At 43.0% G+C, this 13,823-nt stretch overlaps 1 long non-coding RNA gene across 3 annotated transcripts; it reads left to right on the top strand.

Moving 5' to 3' along the window:
- Positions 1 to 6,619: 6,619 nt before the first annotated feature.
- On the top strand, positions 6,620 to 12,848 carry LOC120707096. Of its 3 annotated transcripts, XR_005688800.1 has the most exons (5): positions 6,642 to 6,888; positions 6,983 to 7,246; positions 7,348 to 7,785; positions 11,767 to 11,862; positions 12,428 to 12,848. It is a non-coding gene; the product is annotated as an uncharacterized LOC120707096 (long non-coding RNA). The 3 variants fall into 3 exon arrangements; XR_005688801.1 differs by having other exon boundaries at positions 6,620 to 6,888; positions 7,728 to 7,785; positions 11,767 to 12,848; XR_005688799.1 differs by having other exon boundaries at positions 6,641 to 6,888; positions 11,767 to 12,848.
- The last annotated feature ends 975 nt before the right edge of the window (positions 12,849 to 13,823 follow it).

The following is a 13,823-nucleotide window of genomic DNA, read 5'->3' as shown; positions in this document are numbered from 1 at the left end:
CTCGAAGTATAACCTAGTCAAAAACGCCGGGTCATTCTCTCGCCCAGCCGTTCCAATTTCGTGAGGCTCCCTCTGGATTGGGTGCCAATTATCGAGATATGGCTAAACTGAGATGTTAGCAAGTTAACCTGTTTTTCAATTCAACAACGATATCTGCAAAATATAACTAATCGTCCATAGCTTGTGGAAAACTACATTTTTTATTTTGAAGATTCAACATTCAGGTCCTCTTTGGCATTCTACAGTGGAGTGGTCTTTTTGGTGAAGCTGTTTTTGCAAAACGTAACTTAAATTTTGAGTTCGTACGTTGAGTTTTTCTCAAATCCGAAGTTGAATAAACGGCTGTCTCATGTGTAAAAAACTGTGGGTTGAAGCTAAAGGTTCGTGGTTCATTCAGTTCAAAGCTGGGAAGCCGCGGGCACCCATGAATTTGAAATTCCGTATCCCGTAGTTACAAGTATTTAGATAATAATAATCCTTTTACAATAAGCACTTGTTTAAAGTCACGAATTCAATATCTTCCTTTTTTAAAAACATAGTATAGATACAAACGCTCACACATATGCATGCGCACTCACTCCTATTAATATAGGTGTGCATACCTATCTCTATGAACATCTTGGAGAGACTCAGACTACCTCTATGAACATCTTGGAGGGACTCGGGCAACAAATCTTTAAGATTGACAAAGTCACCACAAGTATTTTGCAGTTGACGGACATATCGCCTAACTAAAAGAATAGCACTAATTAAATTCTAAAGTGAATTCAAAAAAATACGAGCACCCATGTCGAGTCGATGACATGAACCTAGGTGGATAGCTACCACCACAACAAATCTTACCGAGTTATGCTTAGTTTGCTATCCAATATCTTTCTTTGACAAGCGAATATGATTCGACATTGCATTGCTACACGTGAAGGTCATATTTATATATTATCACATTATAAAACTAAACGGGTTTTTATATAATGCTAGTGGAATGCCCGTTTAGAAACACTAATATGCAATGGAAGCAATTGCATAAGTTTGGGTGTTTAACATTATTTTCCATATGAGTCCGAAAATGATTCAAATAATCTTTAATGATCATAAAATTGCAATGAAAGAAAGGAAAAACACTTTAAACAGTCAAAGACCAAGCTAGCCTCGCGTCGCAGCTCACGTGACTCAATTTGTGTGCAGTACGTACATTCAAAGAAAAAACTACTTTTTCACAAACTAATTATCCAAATTAAGTTTGGATTACACCGTTATGTTTCTTACGGCAACATCTTCAAAACTAGAACACACTTGATTATATTTACATATTTTTCTAAAATATTTTTATTTGTTCTTTCTCATAATTTGAGAATATGTACAGTGCAGAACAGAAAAGAAGGCAGATTTGATGAGTTATAGGGGCGGACCCACTTCCACTGATTTCTTTCGGGAAGGTTCTATAAGGGAAGAAGAATCTGAGCTGTGACCTAGTAACCTTGATTTCTTTTGGAACGTCATTACGAGAGTAACAAAGAAAGAATAACGTAGATAGGAAGGAGCGAGCCCGCTTTTCCTTTGCATCTGGGATCCGCTTGACCACCTTCTGTACGCCTTGTTCTTGGAAAGGCAAAACCATCAAAGCGTTGATTAAAGAAAAGTAACTCCCATCCTATAAGACCTCGGATCTCCCCTTCGTCTGCCAGTGCCTGGTCAATCATGGCAATAGCTAGCTCCTGAATAAGCTACTGAATAACCGACTTCACTGTTGCTCTATTAAATAGCTCTGCAGCGAAGGTAACCATGAAAAAAACATTAATTAAAAAGAGGAGGGTACCGTTACTGCCCCTCAAGGCTCACCACAACCTACTTAATCAGCATTTGAAGGTGGATTGAGTCCTTTCAGAAGGTCCCTACCATTAGCGAGTAGTGAAACTACGGAATTTATAGCGGGATAGGAGTAGGCGAAAGAAGCGTCTCTCTCTTGCCAAAGAATTCCCTGCCTCATCTGGGTCTTGATTGGAATCTGTTGTCATAGGAGCAAAAGGTCGGCATCCTTCCTTATTAATTGCTAAAGGTGGAGGTGGAGACGAAGTCTACCTCGCTTTCCTCTACTTTCAGTGAGAAATCCTGTGATAAGTTTCCCCCCCTCGATTCCCGACATGCTATGATACCCCAGGGTGGGTAGGAGCGGGTCGAGTCCGTATCACCGCAGAACAACTGCAGCGTCCGGATCAGATCTATCTACTCGGCAATTCATCCGGTGACTTCACGGTCGCCAAAGAAGCCCCAAGAAGCATCAAACATTTCCGATGAGATCCATGGAGCTATTCTGAGATAGCAAGCACTAGCTCCCAGTGCGACTTCATAAAAAACAATCAAAGATAAGATCGAAGAAAAAGAAACGCACGTGGTGGTCATTATAGCGGTTCCTTCAGATCCTAGAAAACGCCCGAAAAAACCGGCTACGGAACTACCGAGCAAAGGCAAAAAGACAATAAGTAGATACATAAGATCGAGTCTCTTCAAAAAAAATCAGACAATGTTGGAGCGACCTGCTTAAAAATCGCAGAACAACCCACCCATTATACACTATTGTTGTACAAGAAGAATAATTTTGAAGGTGCCGGCTTTTCACCAAACTATATTGAAGTTTGTGAATATCTGTGAACATAAGAAAAAATACTTTTATTTGTTCTGGAACTATTTATATCTCTCGAATATTTTTTATCTATTTTGAAATATTTTATTTTATTCTTGGAAATTTTTTATTTTTATGAAATATATACCGAACATTTCTAGTTGTTCTAGAAAAAAAATATATTTTATATAGGAGAAAAATTCATTTGTTTTAGAATTATCTGTACTTTTTTGGGTGGAACATTAAGTTTGTTCCAGGTTCACCTTCAGATTGTTCTAACTAAAAAGATCATCTAAATATATTTATGTGTGATATTATTTTAAAGATCGTATCATGAGAAACATAATAATGTAATTGAAATTTAGATTGAATATTTAATTTATGAGGTATGTTACTTTTTGAGTTAAATACACAAGCGGCCCTCGAATCTGTCCCAAGATGCCACTTAAGTCCACAAACTCGCAAAATCGAAATCTAGCACCCAGAACATGTTAAGTTGTGCCACTTAGGTCCACATCTCTTGACGTGGCGCCACATGACATGAATATATGCAAAAAAGTCCTTGAGTTTATCATCTTCTACCTTCACATCCTTCTCATCTCTTTCACCTCCACATCTGGCCCGCGCCACCGCCCCTGGCCCGCACAGCGCGCTGCAGCCCGCTAGGCGAGGGAGCGTTTCCGCCTCTGCGAACTGCCAGCCTCCATGCCGGGAGCCATGAGGCGTCGAGGATGCAGGAAGATAAACTAGCTATAACGGCTGTTGGATTTGTATTCCAAATACTCCCCTCTTCATTCTAAAATATAAGGCGCACACCTATTTCAATATTTAGATCTTACATTGTAAACCTTAACCTATGATTAGCATCACATAATGCAGATTTTATTCTATTGCTATATAAGCATTACAGTATAGATGGAATTAAGAGTGAAAATATAATTTAATTGGGAGACCGCACCGAGTTAGAACAATGGCTTATATTTTGGTGAGGGGAATAATAAATTTATACATGCTAAATTAGTAGTTGTATTTATTGCTGACGCTTCCCCTAAGAGAGAGGACACGTACATGGTGGTAGCTTTCATGGACCACAGAGAACTTCTCTTCTTGAGCGAGGAATGGAGGATATGATTTGCATTGTGTTTGGTGTAAATGCATCAGCACCTGCACCTATCTAATCGATAGCGTGATCATGTTAAAAAAGACAGGAATACTTAGTTTTTCATATAATTAAACTTGTGGGCCCTGTACTATTATTAACTAGTTGTTGATGCTAAATAGTGCCGCGGCAAATACCAAGCACCACCGAATATGCAGCACGTAGGTGCCCACCTCGCTGCTCCTCTGCGCAAACCGGTCAGATCGGTACTTAGCTTTTCATATAATTAAAAAAGAGTGCGGTGCGCGGGATTCAAATCGTGGCCACAACACCAAAATTTGCTTAAGTTACCATTGAGCTATTGAGAGATTTCAAATCAATTGTGGGCAAAAAGCTAGAAAAGCAAAACGTACCAAACCTTAGGCACCGGTTGTTGTCCTCCAACCGGTACTAAAGTAAGATTTCACTTCCCACCCATTGGGGTATAAAGGCACCGGGTGGATTTTAAACCAGTATCTAAGGGACGCCTAAAGAACCGAGTGGATACACAACTGGTACATAAGGCTTGCCTAAGGTACCGGTTCTTCTTTTCACACAATACCTATAGCCGGGATGTATAATCCCCGCCCTCTCTTCCTCCCCTGTCTTCTTCCATTTTCGCCCCGTCGATGCTCTCCGCCGCCTCGCTCGATCGTCCTCCGCCGCGTTGTTCGTAATTCTGCCACACTGTTGCGCGACACGGCCGCCTCGATGCACTTCCGCGCCAGCCGTGGCCTCGACACCACTCACCTCGGCTGCCTCGACGGCCAGCCATAACTTGCAACTCGCGCCCCCGAGCCCCGGCAGCCTCGACGCTGACGCCACGCGCCATCCTTCCGGTGCGCGACTCCACCACCACCGCCTCCCATTACTCCGCCCCTCCGCCTTGACTCCATCACGCACATCGTCTGCATCGCCACGCCGGCGTCGGCTCCTCCGCCTAGGACTCCACTTCTACTGTCGTGCGACATCGCCAATGGAGCCGGGCGCCCCTCCGGCACGCCACCTCGACCGACCTCCGCGCGCGCCCTCTCCTCCGGCCCGCCACCTCGACCTCTCCGCAGTCCCTCTGCTCCGGCTCCCCCGCGATGCGTCGCGCGCCTGCCGGCCTCCGCCCCTCCTCAGCCCGCTGGCCGGCCCTTTTTCCTTTTTTTTTATTGTTTCAATATTTAGAATACTTTTTGCATTAGCTTTTAGGTAATTTAGTTTACAAATTAGTTCAGGTTAAGTTTAAACTTAGGTGTGTGGTTTCCATTAGTTTGTTTAGATACAGAATTATGTTTACAAATTAGTTAGTGAATTAGGTTTTTTTCATAGGTTATTTAGTTTACAAAATTAGTTCATGTTTGCCATTAGGTTTCCATTATTTTGGTATTTTTAGATAATATAGATAGTGAATTATAAATTGGATAGTTTAATTGTTTAATTAGGCTTGTCTTAGACTTGAATTTATCATGTTATCATGTATTTAGATTATTTAGTTGTTTAGTTAGATATTAACTAGAATTTACTTTTCAATTTTGGATATTTTAGATAGTGAATTATAAATTGGATAAATTTGATAATTTAGATAATTTAATTCTTTATTTAATTTTTTAGTTACGTATGTTTACATATAATTTAGATTTTGGGTAACTTTATTATACTATTTGTTAGATATTAGTTGTTTTAGTGATAACTAGATAGTTTAATTTTCATCATGAATTCTTGTACATGTATTATTTGGATGATATAATTTTCAATGATTGATATATACTTTATTCTATTAAATTTAGTTGTAAATTTTGATTTTGGATAACTAGATACTCATTTAGTTTAGCTCGTACATATTTAGTAGTTATTTAGTTTTCCTTTATGGTTTTCAATGATGAAAATTCATGTCACTCACTCACACATACACACATTAACGCTCTCTAACACACACACACTCACTCTAACACACACTTAGGGTTAGTTAAGGATGGACCCCTACGATGAGGAGGCCGCCGCAAGATACATGATGGATACAATAAATGAAGATACTAGGGCCAACGTCGCCGAATAATTTGGTGCAGAAGAAGCCCGGACAGCTGATTCGTTCTTGAATATGTCCGGAGATGGCAGTGAAGGAGATGATGACTTTTCCCTAATGCTCGCTCAGCAGCCCGTTCCAGTACATATCGTACTTATGCATGGTGACTTAACAATATTAGTCTCGCGATTAACATATCTTTTCTTCTATTTGGTCATCCTTTGGATCGAAGACAAGCCATTCAAAAGGGAGACGCTAGCCAACCAAAAAAATGGAGGGAAAACAGATCATCACAGAAGTGGACGCAGAGGGTTGTCCATGTGCTCCATAGGCTGCTAGCACCAAGTTTGTCACCCAATGTGGGGGTGTTGTTCTGGCGAGAATTTCGATCACCACAAGACTCTGGAAGCCGAGCTATCCAGAAGAAAAACAACATGTCGTGCCTCCACACCAGAAGGAAATGCTATGGAGAGAACTGAAGGATATGTTCACTCTCCTGAAGGAGTAGATCAAGAATTTGTGAAGCAATGTTCCTTGAAAAAGATGGCCCTTGCATTTTCAACATTTAAGGAGTTGTTTGCCACACTATAAGATAACCACAATATAGCGTCAGACATATGTCGGTATAAATAGAAAATCAACGTCGAATCATTGGTCAGTATAGTTTTTCATCCAACAATTGGTTGGCATTACAAGTTTTGCTGACCGAAGATCAGTCGGTATATCAATTTAGATTTATTCATCAACTATGTGTCGGTAAATACAAATATATACCACAAACCATCTGTCGGTAAAAATAATTTGGCCCATCACGTGCACTAGAATTTCGAAGGCCCAGCTCAATTTCCTCTTCTCGTATAGAAAGCCCGAGGGAAACCCTAGCTAACCAATTCCTTCTCCATTCCCTAAAAAAAAAACCAATTCCTTCTCCAAATCCGGCGGCTGCCGCGAGCTCGCCTGCGCCCCGCTGACGCCTCCCCCGGCCCGCAGCTCCGCCTCGCGGTCTCCCGTGCCGCCGACGCTGACGCATCCCGCCGGAGCTCCCTCCCACACTCTCCCGTGGAGCCGCTGCCGGAGTCCCCCGGCGACGGTGACCCAAGCCGGATTTCTGTCCTCACGGTGAGCCATCCGCCTCCCCCTCTGGATTCAAATCTCTCTCACACACACGCAGATGAGGGGCTGTCGGGCTGACCTGGGGTGCCGCACCCCGCAGGTGAGCGTGCGACGCGCGGGCGAGCGGCCTGCGCCCGGGCCAGCGGTAGGCGGCCGACGCGCGGCCAGCGGGTCGTGCGGGGAGGGGGTCGTGTGAGGAGCGGCCGACGCACGAGCGGGCGGCCGGCGGCCGGCGTGCGCGCAGGCAGGAAGACGGCAGGCGCGGGTGCGCGGTTATGCGCAGGATCTGCAGACGGCGAGCGGCATAATCCCCGTCAACCACAATGACCGGCACAATGGAGGCAACAACAGAGCATCCCCCAACGTATGTTCTGTTTATTCCCATGTTTGCTGATCCGCGAATCCCCATCTCCATGAGTCTTGGTTGATGCTGTCATGCTAACTTTCCGATGTTTTCATTTGCAGATGGGGGTACTAGAGATAAGTGCTATATACTTGTTGGGTGTTAATTGTTTTATATTTAATATTCAGGAAGCAATAAATCTTCCTATATTGCTATATAAATATATAGCTTCACATTGGATTATTTAGCAACAACAATAATGCATTCATGATCTGAACTATATGGATTATTTAGCTTCACATTGGATTATTTAGCAATAGGAAATATCAATAATTAAATGTTAATCAACCGCATTTCTCAAGTAATTAAGGATATATCAACTAATAAAGCAAACTTACAACATTTCGGACACACCAAACTATCCTTATTTATTGATGTGCTTACTTGCTAGGCAAATCTATGTTCTTTACTACCCTGTTCTGATTCTGTTCTCACCATGCAGTATTAAACAAGAGCTCTTTGCAAAGTTCAGAGAAACATCAAGTGACTGAATACCACAAGTACAACAACAACATAGCCTTTTGTCCCAAACGAGTTGGGGTAGGCTAAGAGATGAAACCCAAAAAAGACACAAAGGTCACGGTTCAGGCACGCTGATAGCTAGTCTCCAAGCGCTCCTATCCAAAGCTATCTCTTTAGAGATATTCCAATCCTTAAGGTCTCTATTAACCGACTCGTCCTATGTCAGTTTAGATCTACCTCTACCCCTCTTTACCTTATCGACACGCTTTAGAACTCCACTACGCACCGGCGCTTAGGAGGCCTCCGTTGGATATGTCCAAACCATCTCAATCGATATTGGGTAAGTTTCTCCTCAATTGGTGCCACCCCTACCCATTCCCGAATAATTTCGTTCCGGACTCTATCTCTTTTTGTGTGCCGCAAAACCACAACAACATCCACATCTCTGCTACACTCAGTTGCTGGACATGTCGTCTTTTTGTGGACCAACATTCAGTACCATATAACATTGCCGGGCGAATCGCTGCCCTATAGAACTTGCCTTTTAGCTTTTGTGGCACCCTCCTGTCACAGAGGATGCCAGAAGCTTGACGCCATTTCAACCAGCCAGCTGAGATTCTATGCCTAACATCTTCATCAATATCGCCATCCTTTTGTAGCATCGATTCTAAATACCGAAAAATATCCTTTTAGGGCACCACTTACCCATCGAGACTAACATCTCCACCCTCATACATAGTCGCGCTGAAATCGCACATCATGTACTCAGTCTTGGTCCTACTAAGCTTGAACCCTTTCGACTCTAACGTACGTCTCCACAGGTCTAACTTCCTATTAACCCCTGCCCTACTCTCGTCAACTAGTACCACATCATCAGCAAAGAGCATACACCAATGGATATCACCTTGTATGTCCCTTGTGATCTCATCCATCACCAAAACAAATAAATAAGGGCTCAATGCTGACCCCTTAATGTAGGCCTATGTTAATAAGAAAGTCAGTGGTGTCGCCATCACATGTCCGGACAAATATCATCGCATCCTTGTACATATCCTTGATGAGGGTAATGTACTTAGTTGGGACTTTGTGCTTCTCCAAGACCCACCACATGACATTTCTCGGTATTTTGTCATACGCCTTCTCGAGGTCAATAAAGACCATGTGCAAGTCCTTCTTCTGTTCCCTATAACTCTCCATCAATTGTCGTATTAAGAAAATCGCCTCCATGGTCGACCAACCAGGCATGAACCCAAATTGATTTTGGGTCACACTTGTCACTCTTCTTAGGCGGTGCTCGATAACCCTCTCCCATAGCTTTATCGTATGGCTCATCAGCTTAATTCCACGGTAGTTAGTACAACTCTAAATATTTCCCTTATTTTTTAAGATCGGTACTAATATACTTCTCCTCCATTCTTCAGGCATCTTGTTTGACCAAAAAATGAGGTTAAAAAGGTTAGTTAACCATACTATCGCTATGTCATCTAGGCATCTCCACACCTCAATGGGGATACCATCAGGGCCCATCACTTTACCTCCCTTCATCCTCTTCAAAGCCTCCCCGATCTCTGCCTCCTGAATTCTCATCACAAAGCGTCTGTTGGTATCGTCAAAAGAGTCATCTAACTCAAGGGTAGGCTCCTCCTCCTCATTAAACAACTTGTCGAAGTACTCTCGCCATCTGCCCTTGATCTCCTCATCCTTCACTAGAAGTCAATCTATCCCATTTTTGCTGCATTTGATTTGGTTGACATCCTTTGTCTTCCGCTCACGGATCTTAGCCATCCTATAAATGTCCTTTTCCCCTTCCTTCGTGCCTAGCCGTTGATACAAGTCATCATACGCCTTACTCTTTGCTACACTCACAGCTCGTTTTGCAGTCCTCTTCGCTAATTTATAGCCCTCGATGTTGGCTGTACTCTTGTCAAGGCAGAGGTGCTTGAAACATTTCTTCTTCTTAATAGCCCTTTGCACCTCGTCATTCCACCACCAGGTGTGTTTCCCTCCCTGTTTGCCTCCCCTACTCACGCTAAACGCCTCTGAGGCCACCTTCCGGACACATGTTGCCATCTTTAGCCATATGTCGTCTACATCTCCTTCCTAAGGCCCCTCACCTATCATCCTCTCCTTAAACGTTTGCGCCGCTTCCCCTCTAAGCTTCCACTTCTTCGTTCTCGCAATCTTGGCACGTTTGTCCCGGTGGACACGTGCCCGAAAACGAAAATCCGCCACCACAAGTTTGTGTTGAGGGACAACACACTCTCTAGAAAAAACCTTACTATCTAAGCAATCCCGTCTATCCTCCCTCCTAGCAAGGATATAATCGATCTGGCTCGAGTGTTGTCCACTACAAAAGGTCACAAGATGGGATTCCCTCTTCCTAAAAAGGGTATTCGCTAACAACAAGTCGTAGGCCAACGCGAAGTTCAAAACCTTCTCCCTCTCTTGACTCCTGCTACCATATCCAAAACCCCCGTGCACTCGCTCGAACCCTACATTAGTCGCACCCACATGGCCGTTGAGATCTCCTATGAAAAATTTCTCGCTGATAAGCAGGGTACTGACCATACTATCTAGATCTTCCTAGAACTATCTCTTGGTGCTCTCACTAAGACCTACCTGAGGGGCATAGGCACTGATCACATTTAGAGCCGAATCTCCAACTACCATCCGGACCAGGATAATCCGGTCGCCTCGCCTTCTAACCTCTACGACTCCATCCTTAAGGCTCCTATCGATAGGGTTGAAAATGGACGGGAATATTCCCGTTCCGTTTTCTATTTTTGTCTGTCCGTTTCCGTATTTGTGGGATCCTGTTTCCATATTTACAGAAGTAGAAATGAGGTTTCTCCGTCCGTTTTCGAGAAATCCCGTTTTTACATGGAATTGATCCGTATTTATTCTGTTTTTCATCTCGTTTTTAATCTACATAAGATATGTCTAAAAATTGATATGTTCAAAAACATACCAATCACTAAGTTTGCATGTTAACATGTTAACACATGGCATACTAGTGAATATTGGACTAATAACTTCGTATGTGTATATTATTTTGTGACTTTGTTAATGTATACTCGGGAATATTTGATCGCGTTATTCTTTCCGGCTCAACGTTCGTATTGGTTCGTTTCCGTACTTCCGCGTAACCCGATCCCGTTTCCGTACCCGTATTTTTCGAACCCGATCCCGTTTCCGCCAAAAAATATAGAAACGGAAGTAGAAATGAGGTTTTTCCGTCCGTTTTCATCGCACGGACCTATCGATCAAGATACCAACACCATTCCTACTCGATGTTGCCCCCGTGTACCAAAGCTTGAAGCCAGTATCCTCAACCTCCTTCGCCTTCTGACCCTTCCATTTAGTCTCCTAAGCGGATAGAATATTTATACGCCTCCTAATTGCTACATCAACTAGCTCTCGCAACTTACCCATTAGGGTCCCTACGTTCCAGCTATCTATACGAATCCTATTTGGCTCGGCTAGTTTCCTTACCCTTTTCGCACCCGTCGAGGGAAAGTGCGAAGACCCTTGGTCATTTTTCACTACACCCGGGCATAGATGTAGCGCACCACTCAGGCTGTGACGACCCGACCCTTGCTCACTTATCACCGTACCCAGGTCACAATACGACGCGCCATTGGGGGGATGGCGACCCGGCCCTTGCTCATTTAACACCACACCCGGGTTCCGATGTAACGCGTCGCTAAGAGGGTTACGCCCCAACGAGTTCTTATGGGTTTCATATCCATTAGAGTGTTTTTTTTAACACTGGTTCGCCAAATCTAACGCAACTCTCCTCCTTTACCCGGGCTTGGGACCGGCTATGTCGAGACAACTCAAGAAAGTCTTCCAGTATAAGATCCTTATTTTCATTTTGCCATCTGCTAGGGAGACTAGGATATACTACTAAGAAATGTTCATGCTTACCTTATAGAAGTACCATTCATCTTATACTCTAACTGAATATAGTTGATATTTAGTTGCAAATCTGAATACATTCATGCAAATTATCACTGCAGGTGCTCAACCTCAAGCTGTGCAAGTGGTTGTAACTTAATTAGCATGGAGGCATTTGAATAATATTATTGGCAGCAACTCGTCTTGTGTGTGTGTCGGTATTGTTATCTTTCTCTAGCTGTTCAAATCTAGTCATTACAAAAGTGAAGTCATTGTGCTGGTGAAACTTATTTTAGTTCCAGCTTTGGGCATGTTAGGATTTGTAGTAGTCATGCAGAAACTAAACTTGTAGTGGTATGAATTCCACACTCACTAGCCAATTTCCTGAACCATCAGATTCCATTACACTCATCAGAAGGTCGTAACTAGAAGACTAAGGCACTGTGGATACTTTTTGAGGACTTGAAGTCTAATTGTACAATGAATTAGCTCATCATGCTTATGCCTTCTGTCACTTTCAGCATGCATCCTGTTTGGTTCAATTTATCTGCCCAGCATGACTATATCTACAAACCTGATTTATACCTATCTGTCCTTAGCATGTGCATGCGTCTTCCATTCAACAATAAGCATGTATACATGCAGTAATAGCAGTGTTTTTACCTTGAACTGAGCAGCAGCAGCAGCAAGAGCAAACCTGTTTTTTCTTTTACCAGTTCTGCCTATCTCATCTCTCTTAAAAGATGTTGTCCAGGCAGATTTAATGCATGCTTGACCTTGCAGATGCTCCAGGACAGGAGGCAATTGGCAATGCCCAAGTAGGACTGGCTAGCTGCAGCACAAGTGTCACACATGGCCATACATGGATGCAAGATCATTTTGACACCAAGAAAATCAAAGTGCTCATGGATACTATTGTCTTGACTATTCCTAGCATATAGACAAATCATTTTGTAAGCCAAACATGTGATCTGTGCACTAGTGTTTTGAACATAGTGGTTTTAATACCACAAGAGAACCTTACAACTTCTAGGAGTGCTAGGTATAGAAGTTATACTGATCAAAGTGCTGAGCAGCTGATAGATGCCAATATGAGCTCTCAGCTAGGATAAGTGTAATACATTGTGGTTTGTTTGATGTAACATTTTTTGGCTTGCACTAATATAGATGAATCAATATCTTGATGAATGGTTTATATGGTTAATGTGGTCCCTGATATGGTTAAATTAGATTTTATCTTTTTTTTTGATCTATTTGAATGGTTCTGTTGAACCATCGGTCGGTATTTGTCTCCAAAGGGTGTCAGACGGTTGGTCGGTAAAAACCTGTTGGTCGGTATAGACTTATACCGACGCCATTTTTACCGACAAATAGTTAGTGTCGGTGTAACTTTATGTCGACCGATTGTCAGTCGCTATAAGTCGTTATAGCGACCATAATGTAGTCGCTACATTTTGGCTGTGGTATAGTGCCAATTACGTCAAGAAAGGAACCAAATTGGGATGATCTTTCTCAAGTTAAACCTTACTGGGAGGAGTTCAAACAATACAAATTATCTGAGGACGCGCAAGAAAAATCTGACCAGGCCAAGAAGAATGCTGCAAATAAGAAGTGCAGCCACCACCTTGGGGCGAGTGGGCGTAGCAAGGCAGTTAGGAAATGACAGAATACAGAGCAAGACTTTACGGTTAGAAGCATTCGGCCGGCGACTTGGGACTAGCTAGATCGATTGTTGGCGCCTACCAACGTCACCACCGGGAAAGCAGCGATGACGCCCGCAGACGCCAATTAGGGTGGCAGTATTTCATGGACCACGAATAAATCCGCAAGCGCACGGAATACTGCTGTAGCATTTTACCCGAGAGTATACCGGGGTGTCATTTATATTTCCGCAAGGAAGGCGGTGAATGAAGAGATATAGACTAGTTGATGAACTTTGTCTAGATTGGATATTTTCATGCATAAACATGTGTAAGATAAGATAACATGGTAGGAGGTAGTGTGGCACACACACAAACTACCCTCTGGATAAATAAATAAAAGAAAAGAAAAGATGCTTTAGGCCGGGAGCAAGGCAGAAGTTAGAGCTCGAGTCAACTGTGCTAGACTAGCTATATCTATGCCATCTTATGGTTAGATCATCAGAGATTAAACTACACAACAGGGAGACCGCTTATCG

The sequence above is a fragment of the Panicum virgatum genome, chromosome 5K (genome assembly GCF_016808335.1).
Source record: "Panicum virgatum strain AP13 chromosome 5K, P.virgatum_v5, whole genome shotgun sequence".
Lineage (NCBI taxonomy): Eukaryota > Viridiplantae > Streptophyta > Magnoliopsida > Poales > Poaceae > Panicum > Panicum virgatum.
This window is presented reverse-complemented; position numbering and strand designations above follow the sequence as displayed.